This window comes from Orcinus orca, chromosome 1 (assembly GCF_937001465.1).
Source record: "Orcinus orca chromosome 1, mOrcOrc1.1, whole genome shotgun sequence".
Lineage (NCBI taxonomy): Eukaryota > Metazoa > Chordata > Mammalia > Artiodactyla > Delphinidae > Orcinus > Orcinus orca.
Window position 1 is genome coordinate 74949635 of NC_064559.1, and position 24142 is coordinate 74973776.

Below are 24142 nucleotides of genomic sequence, written 5' to 3' on the forward strand. Positions count from 1 at the left end.
ACGAAAGGCAGAGGAGGGGTTTGTCCCCAGCAAAGCCCATTAAAAATCCCTGGGAGATAAAAATAGAATCTGGGCAATAAAGTCAAGTCTAACCTTTTTTATCCTTTGTGCTTTGTCTAATTTCACGTGCTCCTAGGGTCCCGCATGCAGAGGTTCCACACCCGGCACTTCAGACCAGATTTCCTAGTGCAGAATGGCTGGGTCGACACCTAAGCTCCTGGGGCCCAGTGCAGACTCCGCGATATAGAGCCTGAGCTGCAGCCAACCCGGCCCTCGAGAGCTCCGCCCCTTCCCTCCCACTGACTCTGACAGGATCTCTACACAACAGCCCAGCCCACAGCCCATGGGGTAGTGCATGTTCTCACCTCTCCATTCTCTGATAAAAATATAAAGTTTCCTTTGCTTGTGAACCAAACTCAGTCTCGATCTGTTGGCCCCAATGACACTGGGCAGGGGGACACTTGTTGGGGTCCACTCTCGAGGATCAGTAACAGAAATTGAGACTATTGTAACTTCAATGAACAGATGTGTGAGCCAAACTGTAGTTAACATAGAACAGTGTATAAGGCTCGGGTAAAATAAGATGTTTCTAACACTTCCATTTGATATTTCCATCACTTTATTATAAGCAGGTTCAGTGAAAAGGTTTGTCTTATTTGTCAGGTCAATATTAGAGAAACGAAGTGATTTCTTTCCAAGGATGTACATCTAATAATCTTGGTTAAAGCTTCAATCTTGTTTTAAATGCTTTTCCATTGAAAATGATACCTCTCTTTCAGCTCCCCCATTTCTGAGAAGTATAAAATCTAATAATTTATTATTACGAAAGGGGAAAGGTGGGAGGAGGGATAAATTAACAGTTTGGGATTAACACATACACACTGCTATGTATAAAATAGATCATCAACAAGGAACTACTGTATAGCACAGGGAACTACACTCAACATTTTGCAATAACCTATAAGGGGAAATAATCTGAAAAAGAATAGATATTTTTATTGACATCATCTATCAATGACAGTTAAAGTGTAACCTAAGGGAAGCTGGTGGTGAGTGCTTCTGACCCTGAAGACTTCAATCATCTAAAGTTTGGACTCTGCCTACTTCCCAAGGCCCTTAATGAACATATGTGTAGCCGTAGCTTAAAAAATTCCCCAGTTTGGGTTTCGGGGAGACACTGATTTTGAAAAAGCCCTGGTGTTCTCCTTACATGAATGGGACACTTCCTACTGTTAAAACATGTCTGTCACACCCAGAGGATGGTATACCGTCTGATCGGGAAGAGTTTGGAAAAGGCATCTCATCTCCTCATCTCCTGGTGCTCGGGTTCACCCCTCCAGCGTCTTTACTAACAGTCTCCCCACTTGGAGATGTCAGCACTGTCAACATCCTTTTGCGTACAGTTTGGAATTTGTCCAGAGGATGAAGCGGAAGGATGAGGAACAATGAGAGACAAGTCCTAGGTGTTCAGACAGGCACATGTCACTCTAATTTCCAATCAGGAAGACGAATTGACCAAAGGCTAGGGTTGCCCATGGAAACAGTATAGGGCTTGAGGAAATCCCGCTGCTTTGTGGCCAGTTCCCATAAACACAAGTTGAACAATGGAACTCAGGGGCAGTAAAATTCACAAAACTGCAGAGTTGAAAATATCCATCACTGAAAAATGTCTTGAGGAAAGTCAGAGAAAAGGACTTGTAAGCAAGGAGGAATGGCAGGAAAGGGATTTGAGGAGGTAGAAAGGACTCGCCATTAAGCACAAGAAAAGGAGCTGAACATTGCCAACATTGCAGTTGGCCAAAAAGGGTGTATGCGTTTTTTTCTGTATATATTCAAGAAAAGGGCATACACTTTTTTAGCCAACCAAACAGGTGGGCACTGGAAGTCAATACTACAAAAGATATCACTTCGCATCAGTCAGAAGAGCCATCCTCATAAAGCGTAAACAACAGAAATGCAGGACAGGGCAAGGAGAAGAGGGAGCCCTGTGAGACTTATAGTGGAAATGTATATTGCCAACGGCCATTCTGGAGAAGTGTATTGTGTTTACTAAAGCATCTAAAAAATGAGCTACAGAGCATAGGGCACTTGCACTCATGGGCGTATATCTTGGGAAAAACAAAAATCGAGAGGACACAGGCACCCCAATGTTTACCCCCTCTCTGTTTAAAAGATCCTCGACGAGGATATAACTTAAATGTCTCTGGAGAGAAAAAATGGATAGAGATGTGGTACTTAGGTAGAGTGGAATATTATTCAGCCTGGAAATCAATGAAATATGGCCAGTTGTAACAACTCCGGAGGAGTTACGTATGATCATTCTAAGTGACATAATTCAAAAAGAAAAAGACACATATCATAAGATATCACTTAAAGGTGGAATCCAAAATGGCTACACATGAAATAAATTACAAAACAAAAACATAGTCAAATATGTAGAAAACACGCATAAGGCTGCTAAACGGGAAAGGTGGGGAGGGGTGAGGCATCATCCAGGAGGTTGAAATTAGCAAAGATACCATTCCAAATACCAAACTGATAATCAACAAGGCCTACACGGTAGCTAAAAGAACTGCACTCAGCACACTCAAGTCACCGGAAAAGAATATATACGACTGGTAAGAATCTGAAAAAGAATTTATTGATGTCTCTCTGTACGTGAATCAAGTGGATGTACAGCAGCAAGAAACAGAGCTTTGAAAATCAGCTGTAACCAATATAGTAATAAATTGAAAAAAATAAACGACAGAGAGACAGAGAAAACCTCTTCCAACTTTTCCTCAGGGACGGTGATGCAACATGGATTGAACACGTCTAGACCCACAGCAGGATGAGACATAAGGCTGGAAACTGTTCGCGCTAAGAGAAATGTGAGGTTGGGTGAGGAAATGCACACCCTTGAAAGTAATACTACCTGGTACCCATTCAATGGGTCCCAAATCTGCAGGTTCAAGGGATCTTCCTACAGCTAAAACATGCATGGAAAACCCAGAGGACTGTACACCATGTGATCGGGAGAAGTGTCTAAAATGCAGCTCATTTATCCTCTCCTGGTGCTCCTGTTCACCATTCCAGCCACGTTACTTAGAATCTCCCCACTTGGAGAATCAGCACATTTAAACTTCTGTTTCACACATTTTGCAAATTGTGAGGAGGATGAACGGGAAGAGGGGGAACCAATGAGAGAATAGTTGTAGGGGTTTGGACGGGCACATATCACTCTAATTTCCCATTAAGAATAAGAATTGAAAAAAGGCTCAGCCCGCCTCGCCGGAGCCAAAATAGGGCCTGAAGCAATCCTGCGGCTTTGAGGCCAGCTCACAAAAGAGCAACTTAAAAAATGGAGCTCAGGGTCACTGCAATTCACAATCCTGCAGAGTTATAAATGAAAACTAACGTCCAAAAATATGTTGAGGTAAGGCAAAGAAGAGGATCTGAATGCAAGACAGAATTGCAAGAAACAGATTTCAAGAGATAGATTGGACTCGTCTTTAAAGCACATGAAAAGCGGCAGAATTTCGACAATGATGCAGTTGGCCCAAAAGGGCGTATGCGTATTTTCCTGATTATATCCAGGAAAAAACGCATACGCACTTTATGGGCAATGAAGCAAGCAAGCAATGCAAATGTGCACAACAAAGAAGTCTCATTTCCCACCGGTCAAAAGGGCCATCCGAAAAAATTGTAAAAACCAGAAATGCAGGACAGGCCATGGAGAACAGGGAGCCTTTATACGCTGATGGGCAGTGTGTGAACTGCCGAGAGCCACTCTGGAGAAGTGTATGGTGGTTCCTAGATCATCTAAAAAACAGAGCTACAGAGCATAGGACACTTCCAATCATGGGAGTATATCTAGGGAAGTCTAAAAATCAACAAGACACAAGCACACCACAGTTTAGGGCTACTCTGTTTACAAGAACCTCAACTTCAGTACACCTTAAATATCCCAGGAAAGAGAACAATGGATAAAGAAGATGTGGTACTTATGTACAATGGAATATCTCTTCACCATGAAATCAATGTAATAAGGCTAGTAGAAGGATAAAGAGTGGATTTAGGTCCGATAATACTACTTGAAATAAGTCAAACAGAAAAAGAAACATATCATAAGATATCACCTATAGAGGGAGGGTAAATATGGCTGCACAAGAAATGAATTACAGAACAGAACAGTGTCTCACATTTAGAAAACACACTTATGTCAGCTTAAGGGGAAAGGAGAGGTGGGGTGATGCATAAAACCAGAGTTTGAAATTAGCACAGATACCGTTCAATAAACCAAATAGGTATTAGGCAAGATCTACACCTTGCTCAATGAACTGGCCTCAACACACCCTATACACTACACAGAAATATATCTGAGTAATAAGAATCTTAAAACCCATGTATTGATATATCTCCATAAGGGAATCAAGTGTGTGCAGAGCAGCACAAACACAGCAGTGAAAATGAGCTAAACCCCATTATAGAAATAAATTTTAAAAACAAAACGCAGAAACAATCAAAGAGAGAAAAATTCTTACAATATTCGCTCAGGGGCTGTGATGCAACCTGGATTGACCACATATAAACCCACAGCTGGATAAGACATAAGGCTGAACACTTGGGGCTGAGAGGATTGGTGAGCTTTGGTGAGCAACTGCCGAAAGTTTAATGCAATACTTCATGCTACTCATTCCAAGGGTCCCAACACTGCAGGTTGAAGGGAATCTTCCTACAGCTAAACCATGCTTGGGAAACCCAGCGACTGGTATACCATATGATCGGGAAAGGTTTCTAAAACGCACTTCATTGTTCCTCTCCTGGGGCTCCGGATCGACATTCCAGCCGCTTTACTAACAACAACCCCACATGGAGAGTCAATGCCTTTAAGTTCCGGTATCGTACAGTCTGCAGTTTGTGCGGAGGATGAATGGGAATAGGGGGAACCAGTGAGAAACTAGCTGTAGCGGTTTCAATGGGCACATGTCACTCTAATTTCACATCAGTAAGAAGAATTAACCAAAGGCACAACAAGGCGTCCCAGAAGAAGAATAGGGCCTGAAGGAATCCTGAGGTTATGAGGCAAGATCACAAAAATAAGAGCTAAAAAATGGAGCTAAGGGCCACTGCAATTCAAAAACGTGCAGAGTTATAAAGGCCAACTATTATCAAAAAGTATATTAAGGAAAGGCTATGAAGAGGCATTGAAAGCAAGGCAGAATTGCAGTAAACAGATTTCAGGAGGTAGACTGGAATTGCATTTAAAGCATAGGAAAAGAGGCAGAACGTCGACAATGATGCACTTGGCCAAAAGGGCGTATGCGTTTTTTCCTGAATATATTCAGGAAAAAACACATACGCCCTTTTTGGCCAACCAAGCAATCTTGCAAAGGAAATCTGCACTACAATGAAGTCTCACTGCCCCCCGGTCAAAAGGGCCATCTGAAAAAAGTGTAAAATCCAGAAAGGCAGGACAGGCCATGGAGAACTGGGAGCCTTGTTATGCTGATGGGTGGGATGTAAACTGCCAACAGCGACTCGGGAGAATTGTATGGTGTCTCCTGTAACATCTAAAAACCAAACCAACAGAGCCTAGGGCACTTCCACTTATGGTCCTATAGCTTAGGGAAATTAAAATCAAAAAGACACAGCCACCCCAAAGTTTGGGAAAGCTCTGTTTACAAGAACCTCGTTTACGGGACAAGTTCAATATCGCAGAAAGTGAAAAATGGATAAAGAAGTTGTGGTACTTACGTACAATGCAATATCACTCAGCAATGAAATCTATGTCATCAGGCCCATAGCAGCATAATGAGTGGATTCAGGTATGATGATTCTAACTGAAATAAGTCACACAGAAAAAGAAAAATCATAAGATATCACTAATACACGGAATGAAAACTTGGCTACAGAGGAACTGAATTACAAAACAGAAGAGGGTCTCAAATTTAGAAAACCAACTTATGCTTGCTTAAGGGGAAAGGTGAGCTGGGGTGCTGCATAAAACCAGAGATTGAAATGAGCACAGATAAAGTTCCTTAAGCCAAATATGTAATATACAAGAGCTACTCCTTGCTCAACGAGATGGACTCAACACCCCATATTAAACGCCTAAGAATGTACCTGATTAGTAAGTATGTTAAAACCTATGGATTGCTATGTCTCTGAAAGAGAATCAAGCGTGTGTACAGGGGCATAAACGCAGCAGTGATAGGATTGGAGAGGTTCGGTGAGCAAATGCAGACCATTTGAAGTCATATTGCATGCTACCCATTCCATGGGTCTCAACTCTCCAGGTTTAAGGGATACTTCCTTCAGCAAAAACATGCATGTGGAACCCAGAGTATGATCCACCGTGTGATCGGGAAACGTGTTCAGATGTGTCTCAGTTTTCGTCCCCTGGTACTCCGGTGCAACATTCCAGACGCGTTACTAACACTCCCCCACTTGGAGAGTCAGTGCCTTTAACCTCCTGTTTGGCCAATTTTGCAATTTCTGCAGAAGATGAACAGGAATAGGGAGAACCAATGAGAGACTACCTGGAGGTGTCTGGACGGGCAAATTTAACTCTCATTTCCCACCAGTCAGAGGAATTAACCAAAGGCTCAGCATGCCGTGTAGGAACCAGATTACGGCCTGAAGCAATCCTGCGGTGTTGCGGCCAGCTCACAAGAAAGCGAGTTGAAGAAAGGACCTCAGGGGCACTGTAATTCACAAACCTGCAGAGTTATAAATGACAGCTATCATCCAAAAATATATTGAAGTAAGGCTGCCAAGAGGACTTGAAAGCAGGGCAGAATTGCAGGAAACCGATTTCAGGAGGTAGACTGGAATTGCATGTAAAGCATAGGAAAACAGGCAGAACATCCTCAATGATGCACTAGGCCAAAAAGGACGTATGCGTTTTTTCCTGAATATATTCAGGAAAAAACGCATACGTCCTTTTTGGCCAACCAAGCAAGCTTGCAAAGAAATCTGCACTACAATGAAGTCTCACTTCCCCCCGGTCAAAACGGCCATCTGAAAAAAGTGTAAAATCCAGAAAGGCAGGACAGGCCATGGAGAACTGGGAGCCTTGTTATGCTGATGGGTCGGATGTAAATTGCCAACAGCCACTCTGGAGAAGTGTATGGTGTTTCCTGAAACATCTAAAAAACAAAGCAACAGAGCCTAGGGCACTTCCACTTATGGTCCTATAGCTTAGAGAAATTGAAATCAAAAAGACACAGCCACCCCAAAGTTTGGGACGGCTCTGATTACAAGAACCTCGTTTACAGTACAAGTTCAATATCGCAGAAAGCGAAAAATGGATAAAGAATTTGTGGTACTTACGTAGAATGCAATATCACTCAGCAATGAAATCTATGTCATCAGGCTCATAGCAGCATAATGAGTGGTTTCAGGTACGATGATTCTAAGTGAAATAAGTCACACAGAAAATGAAACATCATAAGTTATCACTACTACACGGAATGTAAACTTGGCTACACAGGAACTGAATTCCAAAACAGAACAGGGTCTCAAATGTAGAAAACCAACTTATGCTTGCTTAAGGGGAAAGGTGAGTTGGGGTGCTGCATAAAACCAGAGATTGAAATTAGCACAGATACTGTTCCATAAGCCAAATATGTAATAGACAAGAGCTACTCCTTGCTCAACGAAGTGGACTCAACACCCCATATTAAGCACCTAAGAATATACCTGACTAGTAAGAATCTTAAAACCTATGGATTTATATGTCTCCGAAAGAGAATCAAGTGTGTGTACAGCGGCATAAGCGCAGCAGTGATAGGATTGGTGAGGTCCGGTGAGAAAATGCAGACCCTTTGAAGTCATATTGCATGGTACTCATTCCACGGGTCTCACCTCTCCAGGTTTAAGGGATTCTTCCTTCAGCTAAATCATGCATGTGTAACCCAGAGTATGATCAACCATGTGACCGGGAGACGAGTTCCAATATGTCTCAGTTCTCGTCCCCTGGTACTCGGGTGCAACATTCCAGATGCTTTGCTAACACTCTCCCGACTTGGAGAGTCAGTGCCTTTAACCTCCTGTTTGGCCCTGTTTGCAATTTCTGCGGAAGATGAACAGGAATAGGGAGAAGCAATGAGAGACTAGCTGGAGGTGTCTGGCCGGGTAAATTTAACTCTCATTTCCCACCAGGAAGAGGAATTAACCAAAGGCTCAGCGTGCCGTGCCAGAACCAGATTAGGGCCTGAAGCAATCCTGCAGTGTTGCGGCCAGCTCAAAAGAAAGCGAGTTGAAGAAAGGAGCTCAGGGGCACTGTAATTCACAATCCTGCAGAGTTATAAATGACAGCTATCATCTAAAAATATACTGAAGTAAGGCTGCCAAGAGGAGTTGAAAGCGGGGCAGAATTGCAGGAAACCGATTTCAGGAGGTAGATTGGAATTGCATTTAAAGCATAGGAAAAGAGGCAGAACGTCGACAATGATGCACTTGGCCAAAAAGGGCGTATGCGTTTTTTCCTGAATATATTCAGGAAAAAACGCATATGCACTTTTTGGCCAACCAAGCAAGCTTGCAAAGGAAATCTGCACTACAATGAAGTCTCACTTCCCCCGGGTCAAAAGGGCCATCTGAAAAAAGTGTAAAATCCAGAAAGGCAGGACAGGCCATAGAGAACTGGGAGCCTTGTTATGCTGATGGGTGGGATGTAAAGTGCCAACAGCCACTCTGGAGAAGTGTATGGTGTTTCCTGAAACATCTAAAAAACAAAGCAACAGAGCCTAGGGCACTTCCACTTATGGTCCTATAGCTTAGGGAAATTAAAATCAAAAAGACACAGCCACCCCAAAGTTTGGGACGGCTCTGTTTACAAGAACCTCGTTTACGGTACAAGTTCAATATCGCAGAAAGCGAAAAATGGATAAAGAAGTTGTGGTACTTACGTACAATGCAATATCACTCAGCAATGAAATCTACGTCATCAGGCCCGTAGCAGCATAATGAGTGGATTCAGGTATGATGATTCTAACTGAAATAAGTCACACAGAAAAAGAAACATCATAAGGTATCACTAATACACGGAATGTAAATTTGGCTACACAGGAACTGAATTACAAAACAGAACATGGTCTCAAATTTAGAAAACCAACTTATGCTTCCTTAAGGGGAAAGGTGAGTTGGGGTGCTGCATAAAACCAGAGATTGAAATGAGCACAGATAAAGTTCCTTAAGCCAAATATGGAATAGACAAGAGCTACTCCTTGCTAACGAAATGGACTCAACACCCCATATTAAACAGCTAAGAATATACCTGACTAGTAAGTATTTTAAAAACTATGGATTGCTATGTCTCCGATAGAGAATCAAGTGTGAGTACAGGGGCATAAACGCAGCAGTGATAGGATTGGAGAGGTTCGGTGAGCAAATGAAGACCCTTGGAAGTCATATTGCATGGTACCCATTCCACGGGTCTCAACTCTACAGGTTTAAGGGATTCTTCCTTCAGCTGAAACATGCATGTGGAACCCAGAGTATGATCAACCGTGTGATCCGGAGACGTGTTCAAATATGTGTCAGTTTTCGTCCCCTGGTACTCGGGTGCAACATTCCAGACGCTTTACTAACACTCTCCCGACTTGGAGAGTCAGTGCCTTTAACCTCCTGTTTGGCCCAGTTTGCAATTTCTGCGGAAGATGAACAGGAATAGGGAGGACCAGTGAGCGACTAGCTGGAGGTGTCTGGACGGGCAAATTTAACTCTCATTTCCCCCCAGGAAGAGGAATTAACCAAAGGCTCAGTGTGCCGTGCCGGAACCAGATTAGGGCCTGAAGCAATCCTGCGGTGTTGCGGCCAGCTCACAAGAAAGTGAGTTGAAGAAAGGAGCTCAGGGGCACTGTAATTCACAAACCTGCAGAGTTATAAGTGACAGCTATCGTCCAAAAATATCCTGAAGTAAGGCTCCCAAGAGGACTTGAAAGTGGGGCAGAATTGCAGGAAACCGATTTCAGGAGGTAGACTGGAATTGCATTTAAAGCATAGGAAAAGAGACAGAACGTCCACAATGATGCACTTGGCCAAAAAGGGCGTATGCATTTTTTCCTGAATATATTCAGGAAAAAACGCATACGCCCTTTTTGGCCAACCAAGCAAGCTTGCAAAGGAAATCTGCACTAGAATGAAGTCTCACTTCCCCCCGGTCAAAAGGGCCATCTGAAAAAAGTGTAAAATCCAGAAAGGCAGGACAGGCCATGGAGAACTGGGAACCTTCTTATGCCAAAGGGCAGGATGTAAATTGCCAACAGCCACTCTGGAGAAGTGTATGGTGTTTCCTGAAACATCTAAAAAACAGAGCAACAGAGCCTAGGGCACTTCCACTTATGGTCCTATAGCTTAGGGAAATTAAAATCAAAAAGACACAGCCACCCAAAATTTGGGACGGCTGTGTTTGCAAGAACCTCGTTTATGGTACAAGTTCAATATCGCAGAAAGTGAAAAATGGATAAAGAAGTTGTGGTACTTACGTACAATGCAATATCACTCAGCAATGAAATCTATGTCAACAGGCCTGTAGCAGAAAATAAGTGGGTTCAGGTATGATGATTCTAACTGAAATAAGTCACACAGAAAAAGAAACATCATAAGATATAACTAATACACGGAATGTAAACTTGGCTACACAGGAACTGAATTCCAAAACAGAACAGGGTCTCAAATTTAGAAAACCAACTTATGCTTGCTTAAGGGGAAAGGTGAGTTGGGGTGCTGCATAAAACCAGAGATTGAAATGAGCACAGATAAAGTTCCTTAAGCCAAATATGTAATAGACAAGAGCTACTCCTTGCTCAACGATATGGACTCAACACCCCATATTAAACGCCTAAGAATGTACCTGACTAGTAAGTATCTTAAAACCTATAGATTGCTATGTCTCTGAAAGAGAATCAAGCGTGATAACAGGGGCATAAACGCAGCAGTGATAGGATTGGAGAGGTTCGGTGAACAAATGAAGACCCTTTGAAGTCATATTGCATGGTACCCATTTCACGGGTCTGAACTCTCCACGTTTAAGGGATTCTTCCTTCAGCTAAAACATGCATGTGGAACCCAGAGTATGATCCACACTAACACTTACCCGAAGCCTTACCCTAACCCATCCCCTAGTCCTAACACGTACGCTAACATTAACCCGTGCCCTCACATGTACGCTCCCCCTAAAATGTTGTCGGACACTCACCTGGACCCTAAACCGTCCCCGTCACCTAACCCTAACCCTAGCCCGAACCCTAACCCTAAAACTTCCCCGAAGCCTTCCCCTCACCCGTCCCCTAATCCTAACACGTACGCTAACATTAACCCGTACCCTCACACGTACGCTCCCTCTAAACTGTTGTCGTACCCTCACCTGGACCCTAAACCGTCCCCGTCCCCTAACCCTAACTCTTCCCCGAAGCCTTCCCCTCACCCGTCCCCTAATCCTAACCCGTACGCTAACAGTAACCCGTGCCCTTACACGTACGCTCCCCCTAAACCGTTGTCGTACACTCATCTGGACCCTAAACCGTCCCCGTCCCCTAACCCTAACCCTAGCCCGAAACCTAACCCTAACACTTCCCCGAAGCCTTCCCCTCACCCGTCCCCTAATCATAACCCGTACGCTAACACTAACCCATGCCCTCACACGTACGGTCCCCCTAAACCGTTGTCGTACCCTCACCTGGACCCTAAACCGTCCCCGTTCCCTACACCTAACCCTAGCCCGATCCCTAACCCTAACCCTTCCCCGAAGCCTTCGCCTCACCTGTCCCCTAATCCTAACCCGTACGCTAACACTAACCCGTGCCCTCAAACGTACGCTCCCGCTAAACCGTTTTCGTACCCTCAGCTGGACCCTAAATCGCCCCATCCCCTAACCCTAACCCTAGCCGGAACCCTAACCCTAACCCTTCCCCGAAGCCTTCACCTCACCCGTCCCCTAATCCTAACCCGTATGCTAAAATTAACACGTGCCCTCACACGTACGCTCCCCATGAACCGTTGTCGTACCCTCACCTGGACACTACACCGTTCCCGTCCCCTAACCCTAACACTAGCCCGAACCCTATCCTTAACCCTTCCACGAAGCCTTCCCCTCACCCGTCCCCTAATCGTAAACCGTACGTTAACACTAACCCGTGCCCTCACACGTACGCTCCCCCTAAACCGTTGTCGTACCCTCACCTGGACCCTAAACCGTCCCCGTCCCCTAACCCTAACCCTAGCCCGAACACTAACCCTAACCCTTCCCCGAAGCCTTCCCCTCACCCGTCCCCTAATCCTAACCCGTACATTAACACTAACCCGTGCCCTCACACGTACGCTCCCCCTAAACCGTTGTCGTACCGTCACCTGGACCCTAAACCATCCCCGTCCCCTAACCCTAACCCTAGACCGAACCCTAACCCTAAGCCTTCCCCGATGCCTTCCCCTCACCCGTCCTCTAATCCTAACCCGTAAGCTAACACTAACCCGTGCCCTCACACGTATGCTCCCCCTAAACCGTTGTCGTACCCTCACCTGGACCCTAAACCGTCCCCGTCCCCTAACCCTAACCGTAGCCCGAACACTAACCCTAACCCTTCCCCGAAGCCTTCCCCTCACCCGTCCCCTAATCCTAACCCGTACGCTAACACTAACCCGTGCCCTCACACGTACGCTCCCTCTAAACCGTTGTCGTACCCTCACCTGGACCCTAAACCGTCCCCGTCCCTTAACCCTAACCCTAGCCGGAACCCTAACCCTAACACTTCCCCGAAGCCTTCCCCTCACCCGTCCCCTAATCCTAACCTGTACGCAAACACTAACCTATGGTCTCACACGTACGCTCACCCTAAACCGTTGTCGTACCCTCACCTGGACCCTAAACCCTCCCCGTCCCCTAACCCTAACCCTAGCCCAAACCCTAACCCTAACCCTTCCCCGAAGCCTTCCCCTCACCCGTCCCCTAATCCTAACCCGTACGCTAACACTAACCCGTGCCCTCACACGTACGCTCCACGTGAACCGTTGTCGTACCCTCACCTGGATCCTAAACCGTCTCCGTCACCTAACTCTAACCCTAACCTTTCCCAGAAGCCTTACACTCACCCGTCCCCTAATCCTAACCCGTACGGTAACACTAACCCATGCCCTCACAGGTACGTACCCCCTAAACCGTTGTCATACCCTCACGTGGACCGTTAACCGTCCCCATCCCCTAACCCTAACCCTAGCCCGAACCCTAACCCTAACCCTTCTCCGAAGCCTTCCCCTCACCCGTCCCCTAATCCTAACCCGTACGCTAACAATAACCAGTGCCCTCACACGTACGCTCCCCCTATACTGTTGTCGTACCCTCACCTGGACCCTAAACCGTCCCCATCCCCTAAACCTAACCGTAGACCGAACCCTAACCCTAACCCTTCTCCGAAGCCTTCCCCTCAAATGTCCCCTAATCCTAACCCGTATGCTAACACTAACCCGTGCACTCACACGTACGCTCCCCCTAAACCGTTGTACCCTCACCTGGACCCTAAACCGTCCCCGTCTCCTAACCCTAACCCTAGCCCGAACCCTAACCCTAAACCTTCCCCGAAGCCTTCCCCTCACCTGTTCCATAATCCTAACCCATACGCTAACACTAACCCGTGCCCTCACACGTATGCTCCCCCTAAACCGTTGTCGTACCCTCACCTGGACCCTAAACCGTCCCTGTCCCCTAATCCTAACCCTAGCCGAAACCCTAACCCTAACCCTTCCCCGAAGCCTTCCCCTCACCCGTCCCCTAATCATAACCCGTACGCTAACACTAACCCATGCCCTCACACGTACGCACCCCCTAAACCGTTGTCGTACACTCACCTGCACCCTAAACCGTCCCCGTCCCATAACCCTAACCCTAGCCTTAACCCTAACACTAAACCTTCCCAGAAGCCTTCCCACACCCGTCCCCTAATCCTAACCCGTACGCTAACATTAACCCGTGCCCTCACACGTACGATCCCCCTAAACCGTTGTCATACACTCACCTGGACCCTAAACCGTCTCCGTCCCGTAACCCTAACCCTAGCCCGAACCCTAACCCTAACTCTTCCTCGATGCCTTCCCCTCACCCGTCCCCTAATCCTAAACTGTACGCTAACATTAACCCGTGCCCTCACACGTACGATCCCCCTAAACCATTATCATACCCTCACCTGGACCCTAAACCGTCCCCGTCCCCTAAACGTAACCCTAGCCCGAACCCTAAACCTAACCCTTCCCCGAAGCCTTCCCCTCACCCGTCCGCTCTTCCTAACCCGTATGCTAACACTAACCCGTGCCCTCACACGTACGCTCCCCCTAAACCGTTGTCATACCGTCACATGGACTCTACACCGTCCCTGACCCCTAACCCTAACCCTAGCCCGAACCCTAACCCTAACACTTCCCCGAAGCCTTCCCCTCACACGTCCACTAATCCTAAGCCGTACACTAACACTAACCCATGCCCTCACACGTACGCTCCCCCTAAACCGTTGTCGTAACCTCACGTGGACCCTAAACCGTCCCCGTCCCCTAACCCTAACCCTAGCCGGAACCTTAACCCTAACCCTTCCCTGAAGCCTTCCCCTCACTCGTCCCCTAATCCTAACCCGTACGCAAACACTAACCCATGGTCTCACACATACGCTCACCCAAAACCATTGTCGTATCCTCACCTGGACCCTAAACCTTCCCCGTCCCCTAACCCTAACCCTAGCCCGAACCCTAACCCTAACCCTTCCCCGAAGCCTTCCCCTCACCCGTCCCCTAATCCTAACCCGTACGCTAACACTAACCCGTGCCCTCACACGTACGCTCCCCCTAAAACGTTGTCGTACCCTCACCTGGACCCTAAACCGTCCCCGCCCCCTAACCCTAACCCTAACCCTAACCCTTCCCCGAAGCCTTTCCCTCACCCGTCCCCTAATACTAACCCGTACGCTAACACTAACCCATGCCCTCACACGCACGCTCCACCTAAACCGTTGTCGTACCCTCACCTGCACCCTAAACCGTCCCCGTCCCCTAACCCTAACCCTAGCCCGAACCCTAACCCTAACCTTTCCCCGAAGCCTTCCCCTCACCCGTCCCCTAATCCTAACCCGTACGCTAACACTAACCCGTGCCCTCACACGTACGCTCCCTCTAAACCGTTGTCGTACTCTCACCAGGACCCTAAACCGTCCCCGTCCCCTAAACGTAACCCTAGCCCGAACCCTAACCCTAACCTTTCCCCGAAGCCTTCCCCTAACCCGCCCCTAATCCTAACCCGTACACTAACACTAACCCGTGCCCTCACATGTATGCGCCCCCTAAACCGTTGTCGTAACCTCACCTGGACCGTAAACCGTCCCCGTCCCCTAACCCTAACCCTAGACCGAACCCTAACCCTAACACTTCCCCGAAGCCTTCCCCTCACCCGTCCCCTAATCCTAACCCGTACGCTAACACTAACCCATGCCCTCACACGTACGCTCACCCTAAACCGTTGTCGTACCATCACCTGTACCCTAAACCGTCCCCATCCCCTAATTCTAACCCTAGCCCGAACCCTAACCCTAACCCTTCCCCGAAGCCTTCCCCTCACCCGTCCCCTAATCCTAACCCGTACGCTAACACTAACCCGTGCCCTCACATGTATGCTCCCCCTAAACCGTTGTCGTACCCTCACCTGGACCCTAAACCGTCCCCATCCCCTAACTCTAACCGTAGCCCGAACACTAACCCTAACCCTTCCCCGAAGCCTTCCCCTCACCCGTCCCCTAATCCTAACCCGTACGCTAACACTAACCCGTGCCCTCACACGTACGCTCCCTCTAAACCGTTGTCGTACCCTCACCTGGACCCTAAACCGTCCCCGTCCTCTAACCCTAACCCTAACCCTAACCTTTCCCAGAAGCCTTCCCCTCACCCTTCCCCTAATCCTAACCCGAACGCTAACACTAACCCGTGCCATCACACGTACGCTCCCCCTAAACTGTTGTCGTACCCTCACCTGGACCCTAAACCGTCCCCGTCCCCTAACCCTAACCCTAGACCTTAACCTAACCCTAACCCTTCTCTGAACCCTTCCCCTCACCTGTCCCCTAATCTTAACCCGTATGCTAACACTAACCCGTGCCCTCACACGTACGCTCCCCCTAAACCGTTGTACACTCACCTGGACCCTAAACCGTCCCCATCCCCTAACTCTAACCCTAGTTCGAACCCTAACCCTAAATCTTCCCCGAAGCCTTCCCCTCACCCGTCCCCAATCCTAACCCATACGCTAACACTAACCCGTGCCCTCACACGTATGCTCCCCCTAAACCGTTGTCATACTCTCACCTGGACCCTAAACAGTCCCCGTCACCTAAACCTAACCCTAGCCCGAACCCTAACCATAACCCTTCCCAGAAGCCTTCCCCTCACCCGTCCGCTAATCCTAACCCGTATGCTAACACTAACCCGTGCCCTCACACGTACGCTCCCCCTAAACCGTTGTCGTACCCTCACCTGGACTCTAAACCGTCCCTGACCCCTAACCCTAACCCTAGCCCAAACCCTAACCCTAACATTTCCCCGAAGCCTCCCCCTCACACGTCCCCTAATCCTAACCCATACGCTAACACTAACCCATGCCCTCACACGTACGCTCCCCCGAAACCGTTGTCGTACCCTCACCTGGACCCTAAACCGTCCCCGTCACCTAACCCTAACCCTAACCCTAACCCTTCCCCGAAGCTTTCCCCTCACCCTTCCCCTAATCCTAACCCGTACGCTAACACTAATCCATGCCGTCAGACGTACGCTCCCCCTAAACCGTTGTCGTACCCTGACCTGGACCCTAACCCTTCCCCATCCCCTAACCCTAACCCTAGCCCGAACCCTAACCCTATCCCTTCTCTGAAGCCTTCCCCTCACCCGTCCCCTAATCCTAACCCGTACGATAACACTAACCCGTGCCCTCACACGTACGCTCCCCGTGAACCATTGTCGTACCCTCACCTGGACCCTAAACCGTCCCCATCCCCTGACCCTAACCCTAGCCCGAACCCTAACCCTAAAACTTCCCCGAAGCCTTCCCCTCACCCGTCCCCTAATCCTAACCCATACGCTAACACTAAACCGTGCCCTCACACGTACGCTCACCCTAAACCGTTGTCGTACCCTCACCTGGACCCTAAACCGTCCCCGTCCCCTAATCCTAACCCTAGCACGAACCCTAACCCTAACACTTCCCCGAAACCTTCCCCACATCCGTCCCCTAATCCTAACCCGTACGCTAACACTAACCCGTGCCCTCAAACGTACGCTCCCCCTAAACCGTTGTCGTACCCTCACCTGGACCCTAAACCATCCCCGTCCCATAACCCTAACCCTAGCCCGCACCCTAACCCTTACACTTCCCCGAAGCCTTCCCCTCACCCGTCCCCTAATCCTAACCCGTACGCTAACAGTAACCCATGCCCTCACACGTACCCTCCCCCTAAACCGTTTTCGTACCCTCACCTGCACCCTAAACTCTCCCCGTCCCGTAACCCTAACCCTAACCCTAACCCTAACTCTAACCCTTCCCCGAAGCCTTCCCACACCTGTCCCCTAATCCTAACCCGTACGCTAACACTAACCCGTGCCCTCACACATACCCTCCTCCAAAACCGATGTCGTACCCTCACCTGGAACCTAAACTGTCCCCGTCCCCTAACCCTAACCCTAGCCCGAATCCTAACCCTAACCCTAACCCTTTCCCGAAGCCTTCCCCTCACCCGTCCCCTAATCCTAAGCCGTACGCTAACACTAACTCGTGCCCTCACACGTACGCTCCCACTAACCCTAACCCTACGCTCACCTAGACCCTAAACCGTCCCCGTCCCCTAACCTTAAACCTAGCCCGAACCCTAACCCTAAACCTTCCCCGAAGCCTTCCCCTCACCCGTCCCCTAATACTAACCCGTACGCTAACACTAACCCGTGCCCTCAAAAGTACGCTCCCCCTAAACCGTTGTGGTACACTCACCTGGACCCTAAACCCTCCCCATCCCCTAACACTAACCCTAGCCCGAACCCTAACCCTAACCCTTCCCCGAAGCCTTTACCTCACCCGTCCCCTAATCCTAACCCGTACGCTAACACTAACCCGTGGCCTCACACGTACGCTCCCCCTAAAACGTTGTCGTACCCTCACCTGGACCCTAAACCGTCCCCGTCCCCTAACCCTAACCCTAGACCGAACCCGAACCCTAACCCTTCCCCGAAGCCTTCAACTCACCCGTCCCCTAATCCTAACCCGTACGCTAACACTAACCCGTGCCCTCACACGTATGCTCCCCGTAAACCGTTGTCGTACCCTCACCTGGACCCTAAACCGTCCCCGTCCCCTAACCCTAACCCTAGCCCGAACCCTAACCCTAAACCTTCCCCGAAGCCTTCCCCTCACCCGTCCCCTAATCCTAACCCGTACGCTAACACTAACCCGTGCCCTCACACGTACACTCACCCTAAACCGTTGTCGTACCCTCACCTGGACCCTAAACCGTCCCCGTCCCCTAACCTTAAACCTAGCCCGAACCCTAACCCTAACCCTTCCCCGAAGCCTTCCCCTCACCCGTCCCCTAATCCTAACCCATACGCTAACACTAACCCGTGCCCTCACACGTACGCTTCCCCTAAACCGTTGTCGTACCCTCCCCTTGACCCTACACCCTCCCCGTCCCCTAATCCTAACCCTAGCCCGATCCCTAACCCTAACACTTCCCCGAAGCCTTCCACTCACCCGTCCCCTAATCCTAACCCGTACGCTAACACTAACCCGTGCCCTCACACGTACGCTCCCTCTAAACCGCTGTCGTACCCTGACCTGTACCCTAAACCGTCCCCGTCCCCTAACACTAACCCTAGCCCGAACCCTAACCTTAAACCTTCCCCGAAGCCTTCCTCTCACCCGTCCCCTAATCCTAACCCGTACGCTAACACTAACCCGTGCCCTCACACGTACCCTCCTCCTAAACCGATGTCGTTCCCTCACCTGGACCCTAAACCGTCTCCGTCCCATAACCCTAACCCTAGCCCGAACCCTAACCCTAAACCTTCCCCGAAGCCTTCCCCTCACCCGTCCCGTAATCCTAACCCGTACGCTAACACTAACCCGTGCCCTCTCACGTACGCTCCCCCTAAACCGTTGTCATACCCTCACCTGGACTCTAAACCGTCCCTGACCCCTAAACCTAAGCCTAGCCCGAACCCTAACCATAACACTTCCCCGAATCCTTCCCCTCACCCGTCCGCTAATCCTAACCCTTACGCTAACACTAACCCATGCCCTCACATGTACGCTCACCCTAAACCATGGTCGTACTCTCACCTGGACCATAAACCGTCCCCGTCCCCTAACCCTAACCTAGCCGGAAGCCTAACCCTAACACTTCCCCGAAGCCTCCCCTCACCCTTCCCCTAATCCTAACCCGTACGCTAACACTAACCCGTGCCCTCACACGTACGCTCCCCCTAAACTGTTGTCGTACCGTCGCCTGAACCCTAAACCGTCCCCGTCCCCTAAACCTAACCCTAGCCCGAACCCTAACCCCAACACTTCCCCGAAACCTTCCCCTCACACGTCCCCTAATCCTAACCCGTACGCTAACTCTAACCCGTGCCCTCACACGTACGCTCCCCGTAAACCGTTGTCGTTCCCTCACCTGGACCCTAAACCGTCCCCGTCCCATAACCCTAACCCTAGCCCGAACCCTAACCCTAACCCTTCCCCGAAGCCTTCCCCTCACCCGTCCCCTAATCCTAACCCGTACGCTAACACTAACCCGTGCCCTCACACGTACGCTCCCTCTAAACCGCTGTCGTACCCTGACCTGTACCCTAAACCGTCCCCGTCCCCTAACACTAACCCTAGCCCGAACCCTAAACTTAAACCTTCCCCGAAGCCTTCCTCTCACCCGTCCCCTAATCCTAACCCGTACGCTAACACTAACCCGTGCCCTCACACGTACCCTCCTCCTAAACCGATATCGTACCCTCACCTGGAACCTAATCTGTCCCCGTCCCCTAACCCTAACCCTAGCCCGAACCCTAACCCTAACACTTCCCCGAAGCCTTCCCCTCACCCGTCCCCTAATCCTAACCCGTACGCTAACACTAATCCATGCCGTCACACGTACGCTCCCCCTAAACCGTTGTCATACCCTCACCTGGACCCTAAACCGTCCCCGTCCCCTAAGCCTAACCCTAGCCCGAATCCTAACCCTAACCCTTCCCCGAAGCCTTCCCCTCACCCGTCCCCTTATCCTAACCGGTACGCTAACACTAACCCGTGCCCTCACACCTACGCTCCCTCTAAACGGTTGTCGTACCCTCTCCTGGACCCTAAACCGTCCCCGTCCCCTAACCCTAACCCTAGCCCGAACCCTAACCCTAACCCTTCCCCGAAGCCTTCCCCTCACACGTCACCTAATCCTAACCCGTACGCTAACACTAACCCGTGCCCTCACACGTACGCTCCCACTAACCCTAACCCTACCCTCACCTAGACCCTAAACCATCCCCGTCCCCTAACCTTAATCCTACCCCGAACCCTAACCCTAACCCTTCCCCAAAACCTTCCCCTCACCCGTCCCCTTATCCTAACCCGTACGCTAACACTAACCCATGGTCTCACACATACGCTCACCCTAAACCGTTGTGGTACCCTCACCTGGACCCTAAACCCTCCCCGTCCCCTAACCCTAACCCTAGCCCGAACACTAACCCTAACCCTTCCCCGAAGCCTTCACCTCACCCGTCCCCTAATCCTAACCGGTACGCTAACACTAACCGGTGCCCTCACACGTACGCTCCCCCTGAACCGTTGTCGTACCCTCACCTGGACACTAAATCGTCCCCGTCCCTTAACCCTAACCCTAGCCCGAACACTAACCCTAACCCTTCCCCGAAGCCTTCCCCTCACCCGTCCCCTAATCCTAACCCGTATGCTAAAACTAACAAGTGCCCTCACACGTACGCTCCCCGTGAAAGGTTGTCGTATCCTCACCTGGACCCTAAACCGTCCCCGTCCCCTAACCCTAACCCTAGACCGAACCCGAACCCTAACCCTTCCCCGAAGCCTTCAACTCACCCGTCCCCTAATCCTAACCCATACGCTAACACTAACCCGTGCCCTCACACGTATGCTCCCCCTAAACCGTTGTCGTACCCTCACCTGGACCCTAAACCGTCCCCGTCCCCTAACCCTAACCCTAGCCCGAACCCTAACCCTAAACCTTCCCCGAAGCCTTCCCCTCACCCGTCCCCTAATCCTAACCCGTACGCTAACACTAACCCGTGCCCTCACACGTACACTCACCCTAAACCGTTGTCGTACCCTCACCTGGACCCTAAACCGTCCCCGTCCCCTAACCTTAAACCTAGCCCGAACCCTAACCCTAACCCTTCCCCGAAGCCTTCCCCTCACCCGTCCCCTAATCCTAACCCATACGCTAACACTAACCCGTGCCCTCACACGTACGCTTCCCCTAAACCGTTGTCGTACCCTCCCCTTGACCCTACACCCTCCCCGTCCCCTAATCCTAACCCTAGCCCGATCCCTAACCCTAACACTTCCCCGAAGCCTTCCACTCACCCGTCCCCTAATCCTAACCCGTACGCTAACACTAACCCGTGCCCTCACACGTACGCTCCCTCTAAACCGCTGTCGTACCCTGACCTGTACCCTAAACCGTCCCCGTCCCCTAACACTAACCCTAGCCCGAACCCTAACCTTAAACCTTCCCCGAAGCCTTCCTCTCACCCGTCCCCTAATCCTAACCCGTACGCTAACACTAACCCGTGCCCTCACACGTACCCTCCTCCTAAACCGATGTCGTTCCCTCACCTGGACCCTAAACCGTCTCCGTCCCATAACCCTAACCCTAGCCCGAACCCTAACCCTAAACCTTCCCCGAAGCCTTCCCCTCACCCGTCCCGTAATCCTAACCCGTACGCTAACACTAACCCGTGCCCTCTCACGTACGCTCCCCCTAAACCGTTGTCATACCCTCACCTGGACTCTAAACCGTCCCTGACCCCTAAACCTAAGCCTAGCCCGAACCCTAACCATAACACTTCCCCGAATCCTTCCCCTCACCCGTCCGCTAATCCTAACCCTTACGCTAACACTAACCCATGCCCTCACATGTACGCTCACCCTAAACCATGGTCGTACTCTCACCTGGAACCTAAACCGTCCCCGTCCCCTAACCCTAACCTAGCCGGAAGCCTAACCCTAACACTTCCCCGAAGCCTCCCCTCACCCTTCCCCTAATCCTAACCCGTACGCTAACACTAACCCGTGCCCTCACACGTACGCTCCCCCTAAACTGTTGTCGTACCGTCGCCTGAACCCTAAACCGTCCCCGTCCCCTAAACCTAACCCTAGCCCGAACCCTAACCCTAACACTTCCCCGAAACCTTCCCCTCACACGTCCCCTAATCCTAACCCGTACGCTAACTCTAACCCGTGCCCTCACACGTACGCTCCCCGTAAACCGTTGTCGTTCCCTCACCTGGACCCTAAACCGTCCCCGTCCCATAACCCTAACCCTAGCCCGAACCCTAACCCTAACCCTTCCCCGAAGCCTTCCCCTCACCCGTCCCCTAATCCTAACCCGTACGCTAACACTAACCCGTGCCCTCACACGTACGCTCCCTCTAAACCGCTGTCGTACCCTGACCTGTACCCTAAACCGTCCCCGTCCCCTAACACTAACCCTAGCCCGAACCCTAAACTTAAACCTTCCCCGAAGCCTTCCTCTCACCCGTCCCCTAATCCTAACCCGTACGCTAACACTAACCCGTGCCCTCACACGTACCCTCCTCCTAAACCGATATCGTACCCTCACCTGGAACCTAATCTGTCCCCGTCCCCTAACCCTAACCCTAGCCCGAACCCTAACCCTAACACTTCCCCGAAGCCTTCCCCTCACCCGTCCCCTAATCCTAACCCGTACGCTAACACTAATCCATGCCGTCACACGTACGCTCCCCCTAAACCGTTGTCATACCCTCACCTGGACCCTAAACCGTCCCCGTCCCCTAAGCCTAACCCTAGCCCGAATCCTAACCCTAACCCTTCCCCGAAGCCTTCCCCTCACCCGTCCCCTTATCCTAACCGGTACGCTAACACTAACCCGTGCCCTCACACCTACGCTCCCTCTAAACGGTTGTCGTACCCTCTCCTGGACCCTAAACCGTCCCCGTCCCCTAACCCTAACCCTAGCCCGAACCCTAACCCTAAACCTTCCCCGAAGCCTTCCCCTCACACGTCACCTAATCCTAACCCGTACGCTAACACTAACCCGTGCCCTCACACGTACGCTCCCACTAACCCTAACCCTACCCTCACCTAGACCCTAAACCATCCCCGTCCCCTAACCTTAATCCTACCCCGAACCCTAACCCTAACCCTTCCCCAAAACCTTCCCCTCACCCGTCCCCTTATCCTAACCCGTACGCTAACACTAACCCATGGTCTCACACATACGCTCACCCTAAACCGTTGTGGTACCCTCACCTGGACCCTAAACCCTCCCCGTCCCCTAACCCTAACCCTAGCCCGAACACTAACCCTAACCCTTCCCCGAAGCCTTCACCTCACCCGTCCCCTAATCCTAACCGGTACGCTAACACTAACCGGTGCCCTCACACGTACGCTCCCCCTGAACCGTTGTCGTACCCTCACCTGGACACTAAATCGTCCCCGTCCCTTAACCCTAACCCTAGCCCGAACACTAACACTAACCCTTCCCCGAAGCCTTCCCCTCACCCGTCCCCTAATCCTAACCCGTATGCTAAAACTAACAAGTGCCCTCACACGTACGCTCCCCGTGAAAGGTTGTCGTATCCTCACCTGGACCCTAAACCGTCCCCGTTCCCTAAACCTAACCCTAGCCCGAACCCTAAACTTAACCCTTCCCCGAAGCCTTCCCCTCACCCGTCCCCTAATCCTAACCCGTACACTAACACTAACCCGTGCCCTCACATGTACACTCCCCCTAAACCGTTGTCGTAACCTCACCTGCACCATAAACCGTCCCAGTCCCCTAACCCTAACCCTAGCCCAAACCCTAACCCTAACCCTTCCCCGAAGCCTTCCCCTCACCCGTCCCCTAATCCTAAACCGTACGCT